Here is a 21,558-nt window from a genome sequence, read left to right on the forward strand (position 1 = left end):
ACGATTTAACAGAAAATGAAAGCAAATTGTTGATTGCTCCCAGATCTTTTTTCTTCTTCTAGATTTTCAGAAGTGTGGTGGTTTTCAAATTGTATTTCATTTTATTTAAATGCCACATATATGCCAAGGAACTCAGCGGTACAGAGTCATTTTCCAACACTCCTGATCTAAAGCTGTCTTTTTGCATTATATGGGAAAGTTTTTGTTTGTTTTCAACTGCAAAAAAAATTTCCAAATGTAAAACTTTGGGGAGAAAGACAGTAAGCTTTCCCATTTGCAAACAAAGCCATCTCAAATAAATATTGAAAAAATTGAATAGTGTAAAAGAAAATAGCGAGGAGACAGCTATTTAATTTGCATTTTGAGACCAAAGCTTAACTCTTACCTTCATATGGTTTGAATTTCTAGCATCACAGAAGCATACACAGCTTCCCTTTGCCCTTGGATGGCCTCCAAGGTCCTTCAGATTCTGCCTGCCGGTCACCTCTGCCGCCTCCTTTCCTACAGCCCCCCTTCTCCCGGGGATCCCAGGACACGGGCCTTGTTACTGTTCCCTGAGTCTGCCAAGCAGGATCCTCTCAGTGACTCGGCACCTGTGGTTCCTCCACATGCCTGGACATCTGCCCTTTTCTAGCCCCTTAGTCCCTTCTCTACTGAAATATCACCCTCTGCAGAGAGGCCGTCCCTGACCTACCAAAAATAGTAACTTCAGTTCTCTTCTGTCCTTCCACCAGCTGTATCTTTCTCCATAGGATTTCTCAGTATTTGAGGTTACATTACATAACTATGTCTTTGACAAGCTGGTGTTCCATAAGGGCAAGCTGACTTTTAAAAACTGTTTATGTTTTTCCTGCTAAATCGCCATCAACCAAAACAGTGTCTGGTACACAGTAGACATGCGTTCTCCCTTTCCCCCCGCACAAATGCACTGAATAAGTAGAATGAGTGTGTATGTCTGTGTATGTGTGTGTGTACATATATATACGTACTGCATTAGTTTTTTTTTTTTTTTTTTATCGTTTCTATTTCCTGATGTTTTAACCTCTGGGCCCTTCCTGACACTGGAGGGACTGCCTCTCCCAGGGCTGGTCAATTCCTGAAGACAGCAAACAACAGGGGCATAATCTTCAAATGCGAGCCAGCCAATCCAGAGCTCATACCCTCAATAGACTCCACTATCGCCCTGCCCTAGTCACCCCAGGGCTAGGCACCGGACAACTAAAGACAGCCCCTGTGCCTCAGAGCCCGATGAAATGATTCAAACTAGCCAATCCTACACGCGCTCACCCTGCTTCACCCGTTCCTTCTCTCAGAAACTGTCACGAAGCCTCTTGCCCACTTTCTTCCCTTGCTCCTTCCGCATCCTGACCGACCCTGGTGCCTCCCCCTCTGCCCACCCACCTCCCGGGCTGGCACGCATACTCTCTCTTAGGAACTGTGAGTGACACACTATATCTTCAATGGCAGCCTTCTCCCGATCTCTTGGCTTCACCATACCTGAATACTACTAAAATCTACATTTTCAAATGCGCACATACAAATTTGTTGAATGACTCATACAAGTGAAGTCCACTGCATCTTCAAGGAACACGATATATAATCACCACCGGGAGTTATGGTGTCCTTGGACTCACGATAAATAAAATAACTGTACCATTTTAAAGATATGTGGGTAATTTGGCCCTCATCTTGGCTCTGAGATTAATTCATGGATTGACTGTTTTTGTGGTTATTATTGTTGGTGTCTATTCGACCTTCAAAGCTTTTTTTTGGATCTAGGGACCATCAATGCAAGGGAGCAGCCCTGCCACGTTCTTTCTGCCACAGACACAAATAATTAACACTGGATACCAAATGCCAATAAACTGTCAAAACACATACAAACTTATTCTCTTTAAATATAAGGAAATAATTAGTCCTGCCCATACTTTCCTAAATTACACTGAGCTCTAAAAGTAATGAGGACACATTTCTACAGCTGAAGCACTCTGAATTTTGCCAACACATGAGGACAAAGCTGTTTTCTTTTTGTTTTATTCCAAGAAAATATAGTTCATGTTGTCCCAGGGCCCAATGCTCGATGGCTCCACGTTCTCTGCTGGAACACACCTCGGGCAGGGCTAAGCCTGGGCCTGCAGGCATGGCAGCAATGGAAACTGATCCTGGGAAACTGACCTCTGATTCACCCTCCCAGTAAGCGCTGGGGAATCTGCTGGGTGTTATCCTCCTTACCCACCTAATAAGGAGGAGAGCCCAAGGCTGGAATCTTCAGCACAGTAGGGACGGGCCAGAAAGATGGAAAGACATCCGCAGGAATGGCCAGGGGAGCTTCTGGAATGAACTGGAGGGAACCTCAACCCCGTCAGTTGCTGTCTTTGGCAGGAGAGCCCTCTCTGGGATTTGACAGCCTGGGAAGCTTGACTCTCTAAGGGGGAGACAGCCACGGAGCCTCACACCCCATGCAGCTGTCTGCGTGCAAATTCACACCTCCTGTACTTGCATTACACAGCTCTTTCCAACTGTGGTCCCCCTGCAGACAACTGCATACTCCCTAACAGAAACGCTACCTGACCCTGCTTAAGGTATTAATCATCATAACAGAGTAATCTGCAGAAATCTTCAGAAGGGTCATAAAACCCTGCTCATGTGCTTTGAAAACATGTTTGCCAAATAAACGCGAGGATTAAGAATTTACATCAGAGGAGTCCGGAGCACCCTCTCTGGTCCATCGGCTTTCCTTCCCACTGGTGGCGCACTCAGCCCCCTACCCGTCCTCACGGACGGCTCCTCCCCTGTGATCCCTGCTCTTCCCTCTCTTGTCTGTGCATCCTTCCTTCCAGCTTCACATCCTGGCCCCCTCCTCGGAGAAACCTTACAAGATCAACTCTTAACAACTGCTTGATCCCTCCAGCTCCAGAGCTCCTCCAGGGTGATATGTTCCTCCGGCATGATATCCAGGGATTTAATGTGACTCATGAAACCATCGTTTTAAATGTTGAATAGCTGTGTTTACTTTAAGCTACGTGAAATGGATGCTCTTAAAAATAGTCAAATATCGGCAGCTTCACATAGTTCAACTTAACGTGTATCAGGAAAAAACTGTATCAGAAGAAAACCATGTGATTTTGCAGATATTATTACTTAGGGAGAAGCTTAAACAGATACTTTTTGGAGTCGTATATAAACCAAAACGTAAATAAGTGCTCTCATGATAAAGACACGGCAAAAATTGTTAAGCTGGTATCCGCCAGCAAACTGAGGAACAAATGCATTTCGACAACCAGTGTTCCATATGCCCCTCTGGCCATTTAGCACGCCCGATTTTTGTGTGTGTGTATGGTTATTTTCTTTGTGTGTCTCTGTTTGTATTTTCTCTCCAACTAGTTTCCCAGGTACGTAAAGGCAGAGAGCAATTTGAATGATCAACCTCTTAGCACAGTACCTTCTCCACAGCAGACCGACCTATGAGCAGGATCTGCCTGGTCACTTACGATGATGCCATCTCACCAGGAAACACCGTTTGTTTTCCCTCTTATTATTCTAAAGCTAGAAACTGATGGGCCGTGCTGTTCTGGCCAGGAAGCCTGAGACCTGGAACAATTTACAACTCAGGACTCTTAGGAGCACTGCTTGTTAGAAACCGCCAAGAAGTGTCAAGAGGCAGCGTGGTCTGTTGGACAGAACACAGCTGACCATGTGGACTCTCTGTTTAGCGTCACAATATGCATGGTCCCCTCCGCTTCCCAGTCCCAACAGACAGGGCCACAAGCAGGTGGGAGAGGACAGACTACGGGAAGCCACCTCCTCCTGTGACATTCTCCTGGCCCCTGACCTTTCTGCCCAGCTACTAAGCACTGCAACCAGCATCGGTTTCGGTTAAATACTGTCCTTTAAAAAATGAAGCCTGCATTTGCAGCAACATGGATGGACCTAGGGATTGTCGCACTGAGTAAGCCAGGCAGAGAAAGACAAAATGTCATATGATATCGCTTATATGTGGGTACAAATGAACTTATTTACAAAACAGAAATAGAGTCATAGATGTAGAAAACAAACTTATGGTTACCAAGGGGGAAAATGGGGGAGGGACTGGGAGATTGGGATTGACATATACACACTACTATATATAAAGCAGATAACTAATAAGGACCTACTGTACAGCACAGGGAACTCTACTGAGTACTCTGTCATGGCCTATACGGGAAAAGAATCTTAAAAAGAGTGGATATATGTATATGAATAACTGATTCACTTTGCTGTAGACTTGAAACTAACACAACATTGTAGATCAACTATACTCCAATAAAATTTTTTTTAAAAATGATGCCTGGGTGTTTTGAAATGTGTGGGGAGAATTATGACTCACATACTTTAAAACATGAACTAATGTCACTCGTACATTATTCATTTCATTTCTCTTTTAAACACGTACAAAATATTATGTGCAGTTGGCATTTTGAAAGCTCTTGTAACTTAGCTTTTATATTAAATCCAGTGTTTAAGAAAAGAAAATTCTGCCTACTAACCTGTCTTTACAACCATGCACAGCACAGAATGATGTGTCTCTACAGTACCTAGGAGGTCAGTCACTAGATGTCACAATCGGTAATATTAAAGAGAAAATGTTATTGTAGAAATGCGTGGTGAGGAGACAGAAGAGATGTTATTTTCTTCTGGGGTGCCAGGGAAGTACCGCAGACAAGAAAAATATAGGCTGAGTCCCGAAGGATAAAAAATACCTCAATAGGAAGAGAGAGAGGGAAAGTAAGCAGGCAGCTCAGGAAGGGTAAGGTAAATGCTGATGTGTGAAATCAGAGTGGGAGAGGGCACTGAAAGGACAAAGTTGCCCCTCTCTTCACTACTGCACGCTGAAGTGAAATCATTCAGATTACATTGGTCTCTGTATCCATATAATGACAGAGGTAGTTTTTATTCTCTAAGATGTTGCTTTGAGGAAAATGTCAAGGGATTTGAATGCATGCTTCCTAAGTAAAACATTTTCCTACATAAAGATGCTAGCTTATCAACTAGAAAACTAAAGTGAGGTGTTTTCTTTTTTAATATAAAAGATAGACTGAAAAGATTAAGAAAGTCTTGACAATATAAACATGCATTTACTCCCCAACTCATGCAATACTAAAACTAGGGTTTTACTGCTCAAAAGCGTAAAAGAGATCATTTTAGTAGAAAGAAAATAATGCACATTTTGTGTGTGTGTGTGTGTGTGTGTGTGTGTGTTACGCGGGCCTATCACTTTTGTGGCCTCTCCCGTTGCGGAACACAGGCTCCGGACGCGCAGGCTCAGCAGCCATGGCTCACGGGTCCAGCCGCTCCGCGGCATGTGGGATCTTCCCGGACCGGGGCACGAACCCGTGTCCCCTGCATCGGCAGGCGGACTCTCAACCACTGCGCCACCAGGGAAGCCCAATAATGCACATTCTTTATAGCACAGAGAGTAATCTCAGAATTCATTAACCAAGAGACTGAAAAAATACACACTATATTATACATTTTAAGAGAGTTTTAAATAAAGTCATGGAGAGCAGATTCCCAATGGTTTAATTAAACTAGGTTAAGAGTGGCAGGAGTCTGTTCTCAAACTTTGAGGCCAGGGAAGAACTATATAATAGCCTTAATATTGACTAGCTGCAAATAAAGTCAATAACAACATGAAGATGACTGGACTCTTAGAAGAAACTTACTATACCAGCCTGGATTCCATAATAGGGAGGATAGAGAACATTTATTCTAATCAGATCTACACCACTGACTCAGGAAAAACATTGTAAAACACCAGCAAAAAGATAAGTATAATATGAACGCAGAGATGTCAGCTCTACTTTAAAAGAGATTCTGAAAAATAAGATTCTGATCACATAACTATACAGTCATAATCTGAGTGAAAGAAAAGGGGATGCCATTATAGAATTCACCATGTCTTTACAAGACCTCTGACAAATTCTGATTCTACAAGGATGAGAAGTAAATGGCAGCAATGACACAAAGTAGAGACAATCATACAAGCATCAGAAGATCCCTTAGGAGAACACTGGAGAGGCCTAAATCCAGAAGGACTGGGGTTGAACATTTTGAGAAACAACCAAAGGTAGTACACAGAATATGTTTCAAAACATCTGAAGAGGAGGAACAAGGAAAAATTGAAATATTTGGGGGAAAGGTCATTAACGATAAACAACAAAGACCACAGAATTGTTCAATTGCCCTGTTGTGAGTTTCCCTCTGCAAAGCAGAATAATCCACACGTGCAAGGAAAATAATTCATAAGTTGGGAAGTTATAATAAACAATGCAAGCACGGAGTGACAGCCTGAGGTGGTGGTGGGAGAGGGGAGAGGAAGGGCATTAGGTGAGCCTCAGATATTCTCCATATGATCCTGCAATCCCACTCCTGGGCATATACCCAGAGAAAAACATGGCCCAAAACGATGCATGCACCCCAATGTTTATTGCAGTGCTGTTTACAACAGCTAAGACATGGAAGCATCCTAAATGTCCATTGGCAGATGAATGTATAAAGAAGATGTGATACACACACACACACACACACACACACACACACACAAATGGAATATTACTCAGCCATTAAAAAGAATGAAATAATGCCATTTGCAGCAACATGGATTGAACTAGAGATTGTCATACTGAGTGAAGTAAGTCAGACAGAGAAAGAGAAATATAGTATGATATCACTTATATGAGGAATCTAAAAAAATATATATATATAATACAAGAGAACTTATTTGCAAAACAGAAACAGACTCATAGACTTAGAGAATGAACTTATGGTTACCAGGGGGGAAGGGTCAGGGCGCGGGATGGTTAGGGAGTTTGGGATTGACATGTACACACGGCTATATTTAAAATGGATAACAGTCAAGGACCTACTGTATAGCACTGGGAACTCTGCTCAGTATTCTGTAACAACTTAACTGGGAAAAGAATATGAAAAAGAATAGATACATGTATAGGTATAACTGAATCACTTTGTTGTACACCTGAAACTAACACAACACTGTTAATCAACTATGCTCTGATATAAAATAAAAAGTTAAAACAAAAAAAAAAGAAGCAAGTGTGAGATTCAATACTGGGAGGAGAGCGGCCAAGATGGCAGAGTAGGAAGGCCCCGAGCTCACCTCTTCTCACCAGCACACCAAAATTACAACTATTTACAGAGCAACTATTGATGAGAAAGACCAGAAGACTGCCAGAAGAGACCTTCTCCAACTGAAGATATAAGGGAGGAACCACAAGACAGGTAGGGGGAGCAGAGATGCAGCAAAGGCAAGACCCGTATCCCACAAACTGGAGGATAATTACAACTGCAGAGGTTCTCCCCAAGGAGCGAGGGGTCCGAGTCCCACATTCTGTTCCCCAGCCCAGGGGGCCTGCACTGGGAGGATAAGCCCCCAGAATGTTTGGCTTTGAAAGGCTAGCAGGGCTTACTTTTGGGAGAGCCAGAGGTCTGTGGGAAACAGACACTCTGGTCAGACCCACCTGTTGATCTTGGAGAGCCTCCCAGAGAGGCAAAAGGCAACTGGAACTCATCCTGTGGATACAGACACTGGTGGCAGCCATTTCTGGGAGCTCGTTCCACCACGAGGACTCTGATGCTGGCAAGTACCATTTTGGAATCCTCCCTCTAGCTTTTTAGCTTCAGGATCCAGTCCTGCCCCCACACAATAGCCTGTAGGCGCCAATACTAGGATGCCTCAGGCCACGCAGCAGCTGGGAAGGGACACAGCTCCGTCCACCAGCAGACAGCTGCCTACAGATCCCCTGAGCCCACAGCTACCCCAAGACCTGGCCTTATCTGCCAGAGCGCTCAGGACCTGGTGCTACCCACCTGGGCACTAGCCCCAGGAACACCAGCAACCTGCAGTCAAAGATCCCGAGACCCAGCTCCACTCACCAGTGGGCCAGCAATAGCCCAGGGACCAGCCTCAATCCCCAGTGGGCAGGCGCCAGCCCCAGGAACCCCTGCGCCCCAGCCCCGCCCACCAGCAGGCCGACGTCAGTTCTGAGACACCTTGGACCCCTCATCCAGCCACCCTAGGACCCAGCCCCCCTCACTAACAGACCAACACCAACTATGGGACAGCCAGACTCTGCAGCCAGCTGTGTCAGAAACCGATCCCACCAACCAGCAGGCTGATACTAGATCTGGGATCCTTGGTCCCAGAACTACCCACCCTAGAACCTAGCTCTGCCCGCCGGTGGGCTAGCAGCCTCCACACAAGGCAGGGCCTGGCAACCAACAGGGCTGGGAAGCCAGCCTGCCAGACTGCCCATGGTAGTCAGCCCACCACAACAGAAGGACCCATGAAGCCCACTTCAGGGGCACCCCTAAAGCATACAGACAGCTCTGGTGACCAGCAGGAATTGCACTGCCAGGATGCCTAAGACGTCTCCTACCAAAGGCCACTTCCCCGAGGTTGGGAGATATAACTAACCTTACAAACACAAAGAAATAAAACTGGTAAATTAGGTAAAATGAGGTGACAAAGGAATATGTTCCAAACAAGAGAACAAGAGAAAACCCCAGAAGAACTGCGTGAAGAGGAGCAATCTACCCGATAAAGAGTTCAACGGTGTTCAGAGAACTCGGGAGAAGACTGGACGGACAGAGTGAGACGTCAGAAGCTTTTAACAAAGAGTGGAAAAATATAAAGAAGAACCGAACAGACATGAAGAATACAATAACTGAAATAAAAAATACACTAGAAGGAATCAACAGGAGATTTTAGAAGACACAGAGGAATGGATCAGCAAGCCAGAAGACAGAGTAGAGGAGATCACTGACTCTCAACGGAAGAAAGAATAAAAATAAAGCAGTACAGTTGAAGAGGCCTTTGGGATAACATCAAGTGTATTAACATTCGTATTATAGGAGTCCCAGAGGAGAAGAGAAAGAAAAAGGGGCAGAGAACATATCTGGAGACATAATATCTGAAAACTTCCCTAACCTAGGAAAGGAAACAGACATCCAGGTCCAGGGAGCAGAGTCCCAGACACGATCAACCCAAAGAGGACCAGACGAAGACATGTAATGAAAATGGCAAAAGTTAAAGTTAAGGAGATAATATTAAAAGCATCAAAAGAAGACCAACAGGGCTTCCCTGGTGGCGCAGTGGTTGAGGGTCCACCTGCCGATGCAGAGGACGTGGGTTCGCACCCCAGTCCAGGAGGATCCCACATGTCGCAGAGCGGCTGGGCCCAGGGGGCCGTGGCCGCCGATCCTGCGCGTCCGGAGCCTGTGCTCCGCAGCGGGAGAGGCCGCAACAGTGAGAGGCCCACGTACCACAAAAAAAAAAAAAAAAAGAAGAGCAACAAGTTACATACAAGAAAACACCCATAAGGCTATCAGCTGACTCTTCAGCAGAAACTCTGCAGGCCAGAAGGGAGTGGCACCATATATTTAAAGCAATGAAAGGGGAAAACCTACAACCCAAAATACTCTACCTGGCAAGGCTTTCATTCAGATTTGATGGAGAGATCAGAAGTTTTACAGATAACAATATCTTGTAATGGCCTATAATGGAGGGGAGTAAAAATGCAGGATTGTTAAAATGTATTTGAATTTGTGAGATCAGCAGCTCAATCCTGAAACCAATGTAATATGATAGTAGGTTAAATGCTACCCACTTTACTCTCTTGCAAATCTGAGTTTGTAGCAAGTTTATCAGGTTGAGGTCATTTGACTTTGAGAACTTAGTGCAACTTTGAAACTACCCATAATGACTACTGGAATCCCAAGGAGTTGGTGTCACTTTTCAAATGATAACTTACTAGGTGTGTGACTAGGGCAAAAAGACAAAGGGTGAGAGTAATCTTCATGTATTAGGAGAAAAGCAGACGTATATGATAGACTAGATTAGTTAAGTAATACACCAAAAAAAAAAAAAATGGAATTAGGACCAGTGGGAGGGGATACAGCAAACCAGTTTCAGGTTCATTCACTCTTTTTCCCACTCACTCGGTGAATGTTTAGTTAACTCCTACTGTCTGTAGCACCATTTTAAGTTCTAGGCAAACAAAAACTCACTCCAAAGAGGGCTGGCCCAGATAGGTATGTCAGTATATAGGTACGCACATAGACAAAGGGGTACATTAATTAAAACACAGGTTTATATAAAGACCAGAGAGGAAGACTCAAATCAACTCTGCCGGTGGAAGTGAATTTTAGATTTTCTTGAAGGACGGATGAAGGTGAAAACTGGAATAAGAAGTGTTTCAGGCATTGACAACTCTATGAGCAAAGATGCTTAGCTGAAAAGTGCATGGTGTGGTATAGAAATGAGTGTTTTTAATCGCCTGGACTTTGTGGGGCAAATGGTGAAATGGTGGGGAATGATGCTGAAAACACAGGTGCGGGCCAAGCTAGGGACTTTGATCTCCATAGGCAATGAGGACCAAACAGAGTGTTTTAAATTGGGAGCGATAGGATCAAATTTGTAATTTAGAAACCTCCTCAGGGTAAACTAAGGGTCAGCTCACAGGGAGAGAAGCTTGGGGGAGGGTAGTTCTAAAGTAATTCCTAGAGCCCAGGCAAAATGGGGCAGTGGCAGTGGAGATGGAGAGAGGGAACAGACTGAGAGAAACTTTTGGAGACAGAGAGATAGGACTGGAGGAGCAGTCAGAATATACAGATGACGGTGCAAGAAGATTTAGTTCAAAAGGAGAACAATGTGAGCTTGCCACAGAGCAGTCAAATGCTTCCACTGCTGAACTTATATAATAGACAAAGCCACGCTTGTCCCCAGGCAGACACGTGCTTCTCTCAGTAGCCACAGAACTAGCCTCTGTGCCTGGCACACCGTGGTTCTCAGCCTTTGACGGACACCAGAGTCACCTGAGGAGGTTTTCACAAATGCCTATGCTGGTTTCCACCCTCAGATTTTTAAACAAACCCTCAGTAGATCTGATGTGAGGTCCAGGCATTTTAAAAAACAGCTCCAAAAGAGATTCTGATGTGCACCAGAATTTGACAGCCATGGGAGCAGAGAGTTGATAAATAACAGAATCATTAATGAAAAGAAGAAAGGGCGGGAGAGAAGGCTTCCGGCAGTTTCTGAAAGCAGCAGCTGGTTGACCTTCTACACTCAACAGTATAGTATCGGCTGGCAAGTCTACAAGATGCCCTTTCAGATCTTCCAATTTCAAGGGTTCATGAACGTGCTGTTACAGAGTCCCTGGCTCTGACCCTTGCAGAGAGAGCACCGGCTAAGTGATTGCTGGCTTGACTGGCAGAATCTTTTCTCATATCTCTTCCATGATTAATGACCATCCTCTCTTACGGCAACCTGTTCTTTAACTTCATAACATTTTGTGTATTTGTTAATACATATTTTTCTCCATTTGTTTTCCTCTCAATGCCTGTCTCTTCTACTAGACTGAAGTTCCACACAGGCAGGCATTCTGTTTCTTTTGCTCACGATTGTGTGTCCGGCACCTACCTAGCCAAACACAGGTGCTCAGTGAATAAATGAGCAATGAGCCAGACTTTTCTCATGAAATGTTTAGGCCACACTGCAACGCTTTCAATATGCCTACAGATCTGTCAGGAGGGTATTATAGACAGAGGAAACAGTTTCAGAAGTATTAAAATCACAAACAGCTGCAGACAAGACATTTTTAGATTTTCTTCCACGAGAAAACACTTCAGCTCCTAAAACTTTGATGTTCTATAGGATACCTCCTTAAACAAAATAAGTCCAATTTTAAAATAGGGAATAAATAAAAGGGTGAAATAGGGACAGGTGTTTAACCTAAGAAATATAATTTAAGCCCTGGTCCTGTTCCTTATCTAGATCTAAAAAGTCATACCCTCAAAGTCTGATGAACCTGGGGCTTTCGTATCATTTATGTGTTAATTACCAGGTCTAACAATTAGGTACAGAACAATGGGAAAAATCCTGAAGTTCATACTAGCAGAGCAATTAAAGAAGTAGAAAAAGGCTAACTTCAAGAGCCAGAAATGTTAAAAATCTCTATACTAATTTTGATCAATGTGCGTCTATATGTTTGAACAGTAGTAACTGCCGACAATAGTTACCATGATATTTAACTAACTAATGACTTTTTTTTTTTTTTTTTTTTTGGTGGTACACGTGCCCCTCACTGTTGTGGCCTCTCCCGTTGCAGAGCACAGGCTCCGGACGTGCAGGCTCAGCGGCCATGGCTCACGGGCCCAGCCGCTCCGCGGCATGATCCTCCCAGACCAGGGCATGAACCCGCGTCCCCTGAATCGGCAGGCGGACTCTCAACCGCTGTGCCACCAGGGAGGCCCCTCATGACTTTTTTTTAACATTTTACTACCTTGAGAGGTAATGTGATTTTTTTTTTTACATAAAAAAATTATTAAAACCAGAATTCTACTTTTCCTAAAATTTGCCAGGCACCAATTATATGCTACCATTTTCACATTTAAATTCTCATCTGATTCTCACAACCACTTTACAGATCAGGAAATAAAAAAATCAGAGTTACCTTAGATGTATGCCTAAAACTGGAATACTGTAAGAAGTGTTAATTACAATAAAAAATTCATTGAAGAATCATGTTAATCCAGGTGAAAATGTATATTATATTTATAAAAGCATATTTTTATTAATATGGTAAATTTAAACTTCAATCATTGGAATAATAGAATACTATGTTCTAATTACTGATATAATTTCACTTACTACAGACAAAATAATATTGTTTCAACTGATGTTATCAAAAGGACGTTAAGACCACTGATAAGATTATATTGACAGCATGTGGCCTTTGACATGATACACTGAGAAGTGTGTATCGCCTCTGTGGTATCTTTGCCAAAATTGTATAACCTCAATTTAGTTGTAAGAGAACATCAGACAAACCCAAATCAAGACATCTAAGCAGTACTCTTCAAAAATGTCACAATTGACAGAGTAATGGCATGGTTTGGGAGCAGAGACGACGCTTGGGAGGAGAATGGCTCATCTCATCATGAAACAATGGCTGCGGAAATTCCAGGCCACAAAGCCTCATACCAAACCCTCTAGCCAAAGCCATGTGGCTGACAGGGTCTTGGTGCTTCGGCTGGGTATCAGGCCTGAGCCTCTGAGGTGGGAGAGCCAAGTTAATGACACTGGTCCACCAGAGAACTCCCAACCCCACGTAATATCAAACGGCAAAAGCTCTCCCAGAGATCTCCATCTCAACGCTAAGACTCAGCTCCACTCAACGACCAGCAAGCTACAGAGCTGGACACCCTATGCCAAACAACTAGCAAGACACGAACACAACCCCACCCATTAGCAGAGAGGCTGCCTAATATCATAATAAGTTAACAGACACCCCAAAACACACCACCGGACGCAGTCCTGCCCACCAGAAAGACAAGATCCAGCCTCATCCACCAGAACACAGGCACCAGTCCCCTCCACCAGGAAGCCTACAAAACCCACTAAACCAACCTTCCCCGCTGGGGGCAGACACCAAAAACACCGGGACCTACAAACCTGCAGCCTGGAAAAGGAGATCGCAAACACAGTAAGTTAAGCAAAATGAGAAGACAGAGAAATACACAGCAGATGAAGGAGCAAGGTAAAAACCCACGAGACTAAACAAATGAAGAGGGGCAGTCTACCTCAAAAAGAATTCAGAGTAATGATAGTAAAGATGATCCAAAACCTTGGAAATAGAGTGGAGAAAATACAAGAAATGTTTAACAAGGAACTAGAAGAAGTAAAGAGCAAACAAAAAATGATGAACAGCAAAATAAATGAAATGAAAAATTCTCTGGAAGGAATCAATAGCAGAATAGCTGAGGCAGACGAATGAATAAGTGAGCTGGAAGATAAAATAGTGGAAATAACTACCGCAGAGCAGAAAAAAGAAAAAAGAAAGAAAAGAATTGAGGACAGTCTCAGAGACCTCGGGGACAACATTAAACGCACCAATATTTGAATTATAGGGGTCCGAGAAGAAGAAGAGAAGAAAGGGACTAAGAAAATATTTGAAAAGATTATAGTTGAAAACTTCCCTAATATGGGAAAGGAAATAGTCAATCAAGTCCAGGATGTGCAGAGTCCCATGCAGGGTAAATCAAAGGAGAAACATGCCAAGACACATACTAATCAAACTATCAAAAATTAAATACAAAGAAAAAATATTAAAAGGAGCAAGGGAAAAATGACAAATAACATACAAGGGAATCCCCATATGATTAACAGCTGATCTTTCAGCAGAAACTCTGCAAGCCAGAAGGGAGTGGCAGGATATATTTAAAGTGAAGCAAGGGAAAAACCTACAACCAAGATTACTCTACCCAGCAACAATCTAATTCAGAATTGACGGCGAAATTAAAACCTTTGCAGCCAAGCAAAAGCTAAGAGAATTCAGCAGCACCAAACCAGCTTTACAACAAATGCTGAAGGACCTTATCTACGCTGGAAGCACAAGGGAAGGAAAAGACTCACAAAAACAAACCCAAAACAATTAAGAAAATGGTAATAGGAATATACATATCAATAACTACCTTAAATGTAAATGGATTAAATGCTCCAACCAAAAGACATAGACTGGCTGAATGGATACAAAAACAAGCCCCATATATATGCTTCTACAAGAAACCCACTTCAGAACTAGAGGCACATACAGACTGAAAGTGAGGGGATGGAAAAAGATATTCCATGCAAATGAAAATCAAAAGAAAGCTGGAGTAGCAATGCTCATAAAAGACATAATAGACTTTAAAATAAAGACTATTACAAGAGACAAATAAGGACACTACATAATGATCAAGGGATCAATCCAAGATGAAGATATAACAGTTGTAAATATTTAGTCACCCAACATAGAAGCACCTCAATACATAAGGCAAATGCTAACAGCCACAGAACAGGAAATCGACAGTAACACAATAATAGTAGGGGACTTAACAACCCCTTTCACCAATGGACAGATCATCCAAAATGAAAATAAATAAGGAAACACAAGCTTTAAGTGATACATTAAACAAGATGGACTTAATTGATATTTATAGGACATTCCATCCAAAAACAACAGAATGCACTATCTTCTCAAGTGCTCATGGAACATTCTCCAGGATAGATCACATCTTGGGTCACAAGTCAAGCCTCTGTAAATTTAAGAAAATTGAAATCGTATCAAGTATCTTTCCAACCACAACACTATGAGACTAGGTATCAATTACAGTGAAAAATCTGTAAAAACTACAAACACATGGAAGCTAAACAACACACTACTAAATAACCAAGAGATCACTGAAGAAATCAAAGAGGAAATCCAAAAATACCTAGAAACAAATAACAATGAAAACATGAAGACCCAAAAGCTATGGGATGCAGCAAAAGCAGTTCTAAGAGGGAAGTTTATAGCAATACAATCCTACCTCAAGAAGCCAGAGAAATCTCAAATATTAACAACCTGACCTTACCCCTAAAGCAATTAGAGAAAGAACAAAACCCCCCCAAGGTTACCATAAAGAAAGAAATCATAAAGATCAGATCAGAAATAAATGAAAAAGAAATGAGGGAAACAATAGCAGAGATTAATAAAATGAAAACCTGGTTCTTTGAGAAGATAAACAAAATTGATAAACCGTTAGCCAGACTCATCAAAAAAAAAAGGGAGAAGACTCAAATCAACAGAATTAGAAATGAAAAAGGAGAAGTAACAACTGACACTGCAGAAATACAAAGGATCATGAGAGATCACTACAAGCAACTGTATGCCAATAAAATGGACAACCTGGAAGAAATGGACAAATTCGTAGAAAAGAACAACCTCCTGAGGCTGAACCAGGAAGAAATAGAAAATATGAACAGACCAATCACAAGCACTGAAATTGAAACTGTGATTAAAAATCTTCCAACAAACAGAAGCCCAGGACCAGATGGCTTCACAGATGAATTCTATCAAACATTTAGAGAGGAGCTAACACCTATCCTTCTCAAACTCTTCGAAAATACAGCAGAGGAGGAACACTCCCAAACTCATTCTATGAGGCCACCATCATCCTGATACCAAAACCAGACAAAGATGTCACAAAGAAAGAAAACTACAGGCCAATAACACTGATGAACACAGATGCAAAAATCCTCAACAAAATACTAGCAAACAGAATCCAACAGCACATTAAAAGGATCATACACCATGATCAAGTGGGGTTTATCCCAGGGATGCAGGGATTCTTCAATATACGCAAATCAATCAATATGGTACGATACACTATATTAACAAATTGAAGGAGAAAAACCTTATGATCATCTCAATAGAGGCAGAAAAAGCTTTCGACAAAATTCAACACCCATTTATGATAAAAACCCTCCAGAAAGTAGGCATAGAGGGAACTTACCTCAACATAATAAAGGCCATACATGACACACCCACAGCCAACATCGTTCTCAGTGGTGAAAAACTGAAACCATTTCTACTAGGATCAGGAAGAAGACAAGGTTGCCCACTCTCACTGCTATTATTCAACATAGTTTTGGAAGTGTTAACCACAGCAATCAGAGAAGAAAAAGAAAGAAAAGGAATACAAAACGGGAAAAAAAGAAGTAAAACTGTTACTATTTGCAGATGACATGATACTATACATAGAGAATTCTAAAGGTGCTACCAGAAAACTACTAGAGCTAATCAATGAATTTGGTAAAGCAGCAGGATACAAAGTTAATGCACAGAAATCTCTTGCATTCCGATACACTAATGATGAAAAATTTGACAGAGACATTAAGGAAACACTTCCATTTACCACTGCAACAAAAAGAATAAAATACCTGGGAACAAACCTACCTAAGGAGACAAAAGACCTGTATGCAGAAAACTATAAGGCACTGATGAAAGAAATTAAAGATGATACAAACAGATGGAGAGATAGACCATGTTCTTGGATTAGAAGAATCAACACTGTAAAAATGACCATACTACCCAGAGCAGTCTACAGATTCAGTGTAATCCCTATCAAACTAACAATGCCATTATTCACATAACTAGAACAAAAAATTTCATAGTTTGTATGGAACCACAAAAGACCCCAAATAGCCAAAGCCATCTTGAGAAAGAAAAATGGAGCTGGGGGGGCTTCCCTGGTGGCGCAGTGGTTGAGAGTCCGCCTGCCGATGCAGGGGACACGGGTTCGTGCCCCGGTCTGGGAAGATCACACATGCCATGGAGCGGCTGGGCCCGTGAGCCATGGCCGCTGAGCCTGCACGTCCGGAGCCAGTGCTCCTCAACGGGAGAGGCCACAACAGTGAGAGGCCCGCGTACGGCAAAAAAAAAAAAAGAAAAAAAAAAGAAAAACAGAGCTGGAGGAATCAAGCTCCAGACTTCAGACTATACTACAAAGCTACAGTAATCAAGACAGTGTGGTACTGGCACAAAAGCGGAATATGGAGCAATGGAACAGGATAGAAAGCCCAGCGATAATCCCACGTACATATGGTCACCTTATCTCTGATAAAGGAAGCAAACATATACAGTGGAGAAAAGACAGCCTCTTCAGTAAGTGATGCTGGGAAAACTGGACAGCTACATGTAAAAGAATGAAATTAGAACACTCTATAACTTCATACACAAAAATAAACTTGAAATGGATTAAAGACCCAAATGTAAGGCCAGACCCTATAAAACTCTTAGAGGAAAACATAGGCAGAAGACTCTATCACATAAATCACAGCAATATCCTTTTTGAACCATCCCCTAGAGAAGTGGAAATAAAAACAAAAATAAACAAATGGGACCTAATGAAACTTAAAAGTTTTTGCACAGCAAAGGAAACCATAAATAAGATGAAAAGAGAACCCTCAGAATGGGAGAAAATATTTGCAAACAAAGTAACTGACAAAGGATTAACCTCCAAAATTTACAAGAAGCTCATGCATCTCAATATTAAAAAAATAAACAACCCAGTCCAAAATGGGCAGAAGACCTAAATAGACATTTCTCCAGTGAAGATATACAGATCGCCAGCAAACACATGAAAGGATGCTCAACATCACTAATCATTAGAGAAATGAAAATCAAAAGTACAATGAGGTATCATGTCACACCAGTCAGAATGGCTATCATAAAAAAATCTACAAACATTAAATGTTGGAGAGGGTGTGGACAGAAAGGAACCCTCTTGCACTGTTGGAGGGAATGTAAATTGATACAGCCACTATGGAGAACAGTATGGAGGTTCCTTAAAAAACTAAAAATACGACTCAGCAATCCCATTACTGGGCATATACCGAGAGAAAACCATAATTCAAAAAGAGTCATAGTTCAAAAAGAACCATAACCACAATGTTCATTGCAGCTCTATTTACAATAGCTAGGACATGGAAGCAACCTAGGTGTCCATCAACAGATGAATGGATAAAGAAGATGTGGCACATATATACAATGGAATATTAGTCAGCCATATAAAGAAACGAAATTGAGTTATTTGTAGTGAGGTGGATGGACCTAGAGTCTGTCATACAGAGTGAAGTAAGTCAGAAAGAGAAAAACAAATACCGTATGCTAACACATATATATATGGAATCTAAAAAAAGAAAAAATGGTTCTGAAGAACCTAGGGGCAGGACAGGAATAAAGACGCAGATGTAGAGAATGGACTTGAGGACACGGGGAGGGGGAAGGGTAAGCTGGGGCGAAGTGAGAGAGTGGCATGGACATGTACACTACCAAATGTAAAATAGATAGCTAGTGGGAAGCAGGCGCATAGCACAGGGAGATCAGCTCAGTGCTTTGTGTCCACCTAGAGCGTTGGGATAGGGAGGGTGGGAGGGAGATGCAAGAGGGAGGAGATATGAGGATACATGTATATATATAGCTGATTCATTTTGTTACAAAGCAGAAACTAACACACCATTGTAAAGCAATTACACTCCAATAAAGATGTTTAAAAAAATAAAAATAAAGCTACAATAAAAAAAGTCAGAATTATGAAAAACAAAGAAAGAATACAGAACTGTCCTGTTCATATTTTATATCTCTGAATATTCTGATCATCATTCTGAAGACCAGCCGTCAATACATAGTACTGGATGTATAAATGTAAATTTAAGAAATTGGAATAATTCCTTATCGCATCCTAGGTATTAGCTAAAGTCTACGATGTAAGCCTGTTTTTATATTATTTGCAATTTTCCCCAAACAGCTGTAATCAAAAAAGGATTCTCTGTGTACTAGAGACTTCAGTTAACTGATTGAAAATTACTTTATGCTAAGCTAAATCTGTGTCGTTTCTTACAAAGGCTGTACACAGCCTTTCTAAATCAGTATTCAGCTCAGATTATTAGAATTATGATGGTTGTTGCCACTGTCCAAACAGGAAAGCAGGCAGATGAGAAAAGTAAAACAAAAAGAGAGAGGGGGAAATTGAAGCAAGGAGGAAGGAAACGCTATTCCCTTGAAACACATTCATTAACCTGGGATTACTGCTAGAAGCTCCAGGCTAGAAGTGAGCAGCTTGCTTCTAAACAGATTTTAATTTTTAATCCAGTGGAAGAGGTCAGATGCCACTCTCGCACCTGGAGGCCCATCCCAGAACCTACCTGCCCCAAGGCAGTACGGCGGGTCTGCTAGTAACGGTCACATTTGGGTAAACCTAACCTCCAGGCAACCACGTGTCTCTGCGTGTTCTCATCCCAAGGACCCGCAATCAAAGTTGGATGAGCTCTCACAATGAGGTAGGGGGTTTCTCCTTAGATATTTTTTAGGAGTGAGAAAAGACACAGCCAATAAAACCGTTTTTTAAAGTGGAGGTTGGAGGGGGGATATCTATTTTTGAAATTCTAATAAATAGAGATCAGCTTTACTACTTAATTAAAATTGGGTGGAGGCATATACGTTGGTCCAAATGTGATGCTCACGAGAGAAGTGTCCAGGCATGAGAAAGATTTCCCGGGAAATTGAACGCCTAAATGTAGGGAGAATTGAACAGAGCAGGCCCCGTGCTTCCACAGGCGGAGCTAAGACAAGCAAAGATGAACTGGGTGTGACCGATTCCCAAGCCCTCCGCAGACCTAAGATCAGCTGCGTATTAGCATAGGCAGGCCTCAGCTGTCCAGGAAAATGAGAGTGCGTATTTAAAGTTGCGTTTTAATTTAAAAGGTCCTCAACATTTCTCGTCTTGTTCACTGAAAAAGGCCAACACCCGCGTGCTTTACTGATGCACTGTAGAACCGCAGTCTAAAAGAACTAGGTTTGCCACATGGCATTTGCTGAGGATGTGTTAAATGCAGTTTCAGAGCCAAGAATATTGTTTTTCAAACTCAGTGAATGCATTATTAAAGGACTTCTGCTGTGCCCACCACCGGGGGATAGGAGAAGAGGTGGCGGTGGCCCTGAACTCTGAATGGGAAGGGACAATGAGTAAGTCATTCACTATAAACTCTAACAGCACTAACCCCAAACTTACACTTCTCCGCCCCTCTCTTCAATTCCCTTCGGCCAATCTAGAAAAAAGGAAAATGGAAACCTTTAAATAAAACTCGTATAAAACTTTAGTCCCCAGCACAACATCTTCGGTTCTTCAGATGGTAAGTATTTCACTGAGACGGGTGCCTGGTCCCCTTTTCCACATCCCGGGACAGCGTAAGCCTTCACATCAGCCCCCAGCTCTACTTGCAGATCAAGAGTATAATACACTGACTCCTTCCAAGAAGCTTTGTGTTAAATCATTAAATGCCCACACAAGTAATTTTTAAAGTAACTGAACCAGAAATAATGCATAATACATATCAATTTTATGACAGTGAGAAGTTATTCACTGTTAGTAAGCCAAGAATATCTGTTGTATAAATTTAAAATCTTAGCAGTAAGTCCAGTGTTTTAAATAGACTATGGAAAAGCATGAAATTTATGCCAGGTGAATTTTGAATATAGGGGAGCCTTTTATCATTCTAGGAAAAATACTTCTCTACAACAGGCAAATTCTCTGGTTAAGTCCAGAAATGATCCATTTTACTTGGAAAATTATCCTCGTTCACTTGGAAAAATATTTTCTTTAAACTGCTCCCTCAGTGCATTTTTAAAACCTAACTTGATTTACAGACATCACTTTTACACACAACTTTTCTAGGATATATCTTTTGCACAAGGCGAAATGAATTGGTGACAAAAATTTCTATCCCGTTAAGATGTGGGGAGCAAACACATGACCAGTAACCCCAGATGCAGGCAATGTATGCTGAGTTTTATGTTAACACTTTCCCCTTAAAAATAAGAATATAAAGTTCTTTCTTCAGAAAATTTCAGAAGACCACGGTTTTAAAATTATACCTTTACTTGACACACTTTCCAAAACCTCAGAACCCTGATGTTAAAAGAGCTGATGCTGCCATAATTTGAGTCGACCCCATAAATATGTATAGAACTCCCAGGGCACCTCATCTGCTGTGCTGAGCAGGTGATGCAAGATGACTACCGTCTGCTGGTCCTGCCTTCAAGTAGCCTGCGACTGGTCTGGCGGGACAGACACATGTATATCTGGTTGTAATGTGCTGGGGTTACATTCTCGTGGTATGAATCAAATGTTCTGGCAGTA

General features: G+C 42.0%; 1 protein-coding gene across 5 annotated transcripts in view; it reads right to left on the bottom strand.

The window, feature by feature from the left end:
• Positions 1-21,558, bottom strand: part of ENOX1 (ecto-NOX disulfide-thiol exchanger 1) — a 590,187-nt gene that overhangs the window by 229,530 nt on the left and 339,099 nt on the right. Inside the window, exon 2 of one of the 5 annotated variants that reach the window (XM_024755642.1) lies at positions 20,431-20,467. The exons of the other annotated variants lie outside the window; for them this stretch is intronic. The gene's annotated coding sequence lies outside the window, so the exon portion shown is untranslated. The remainder of the gene's footprint in view (positions 1-20,430; positions 20,468-21,558) is intronic. 5 annotated transcript variants of the gene reach the window in all.

The sequence above is a fragment of the Neophocaena asiaeorientalis genome, unplaced genomic scaffold (genome assembly GCF_003031525.2).
Source record: "Neophocaena asiaeorientalis asiaeorientalis breed wild unplaced genomic scaffold, Neophocaena_asiaeorientalis_V1.1 scaffold59, whole genome shotgun sequence".
NCBI lineage: Eukaryota > Metazoa > Chordata > Mammalia > Artiodactyla > Phocoenidae > Neophocaena > Neophocaena asiaeorientalis.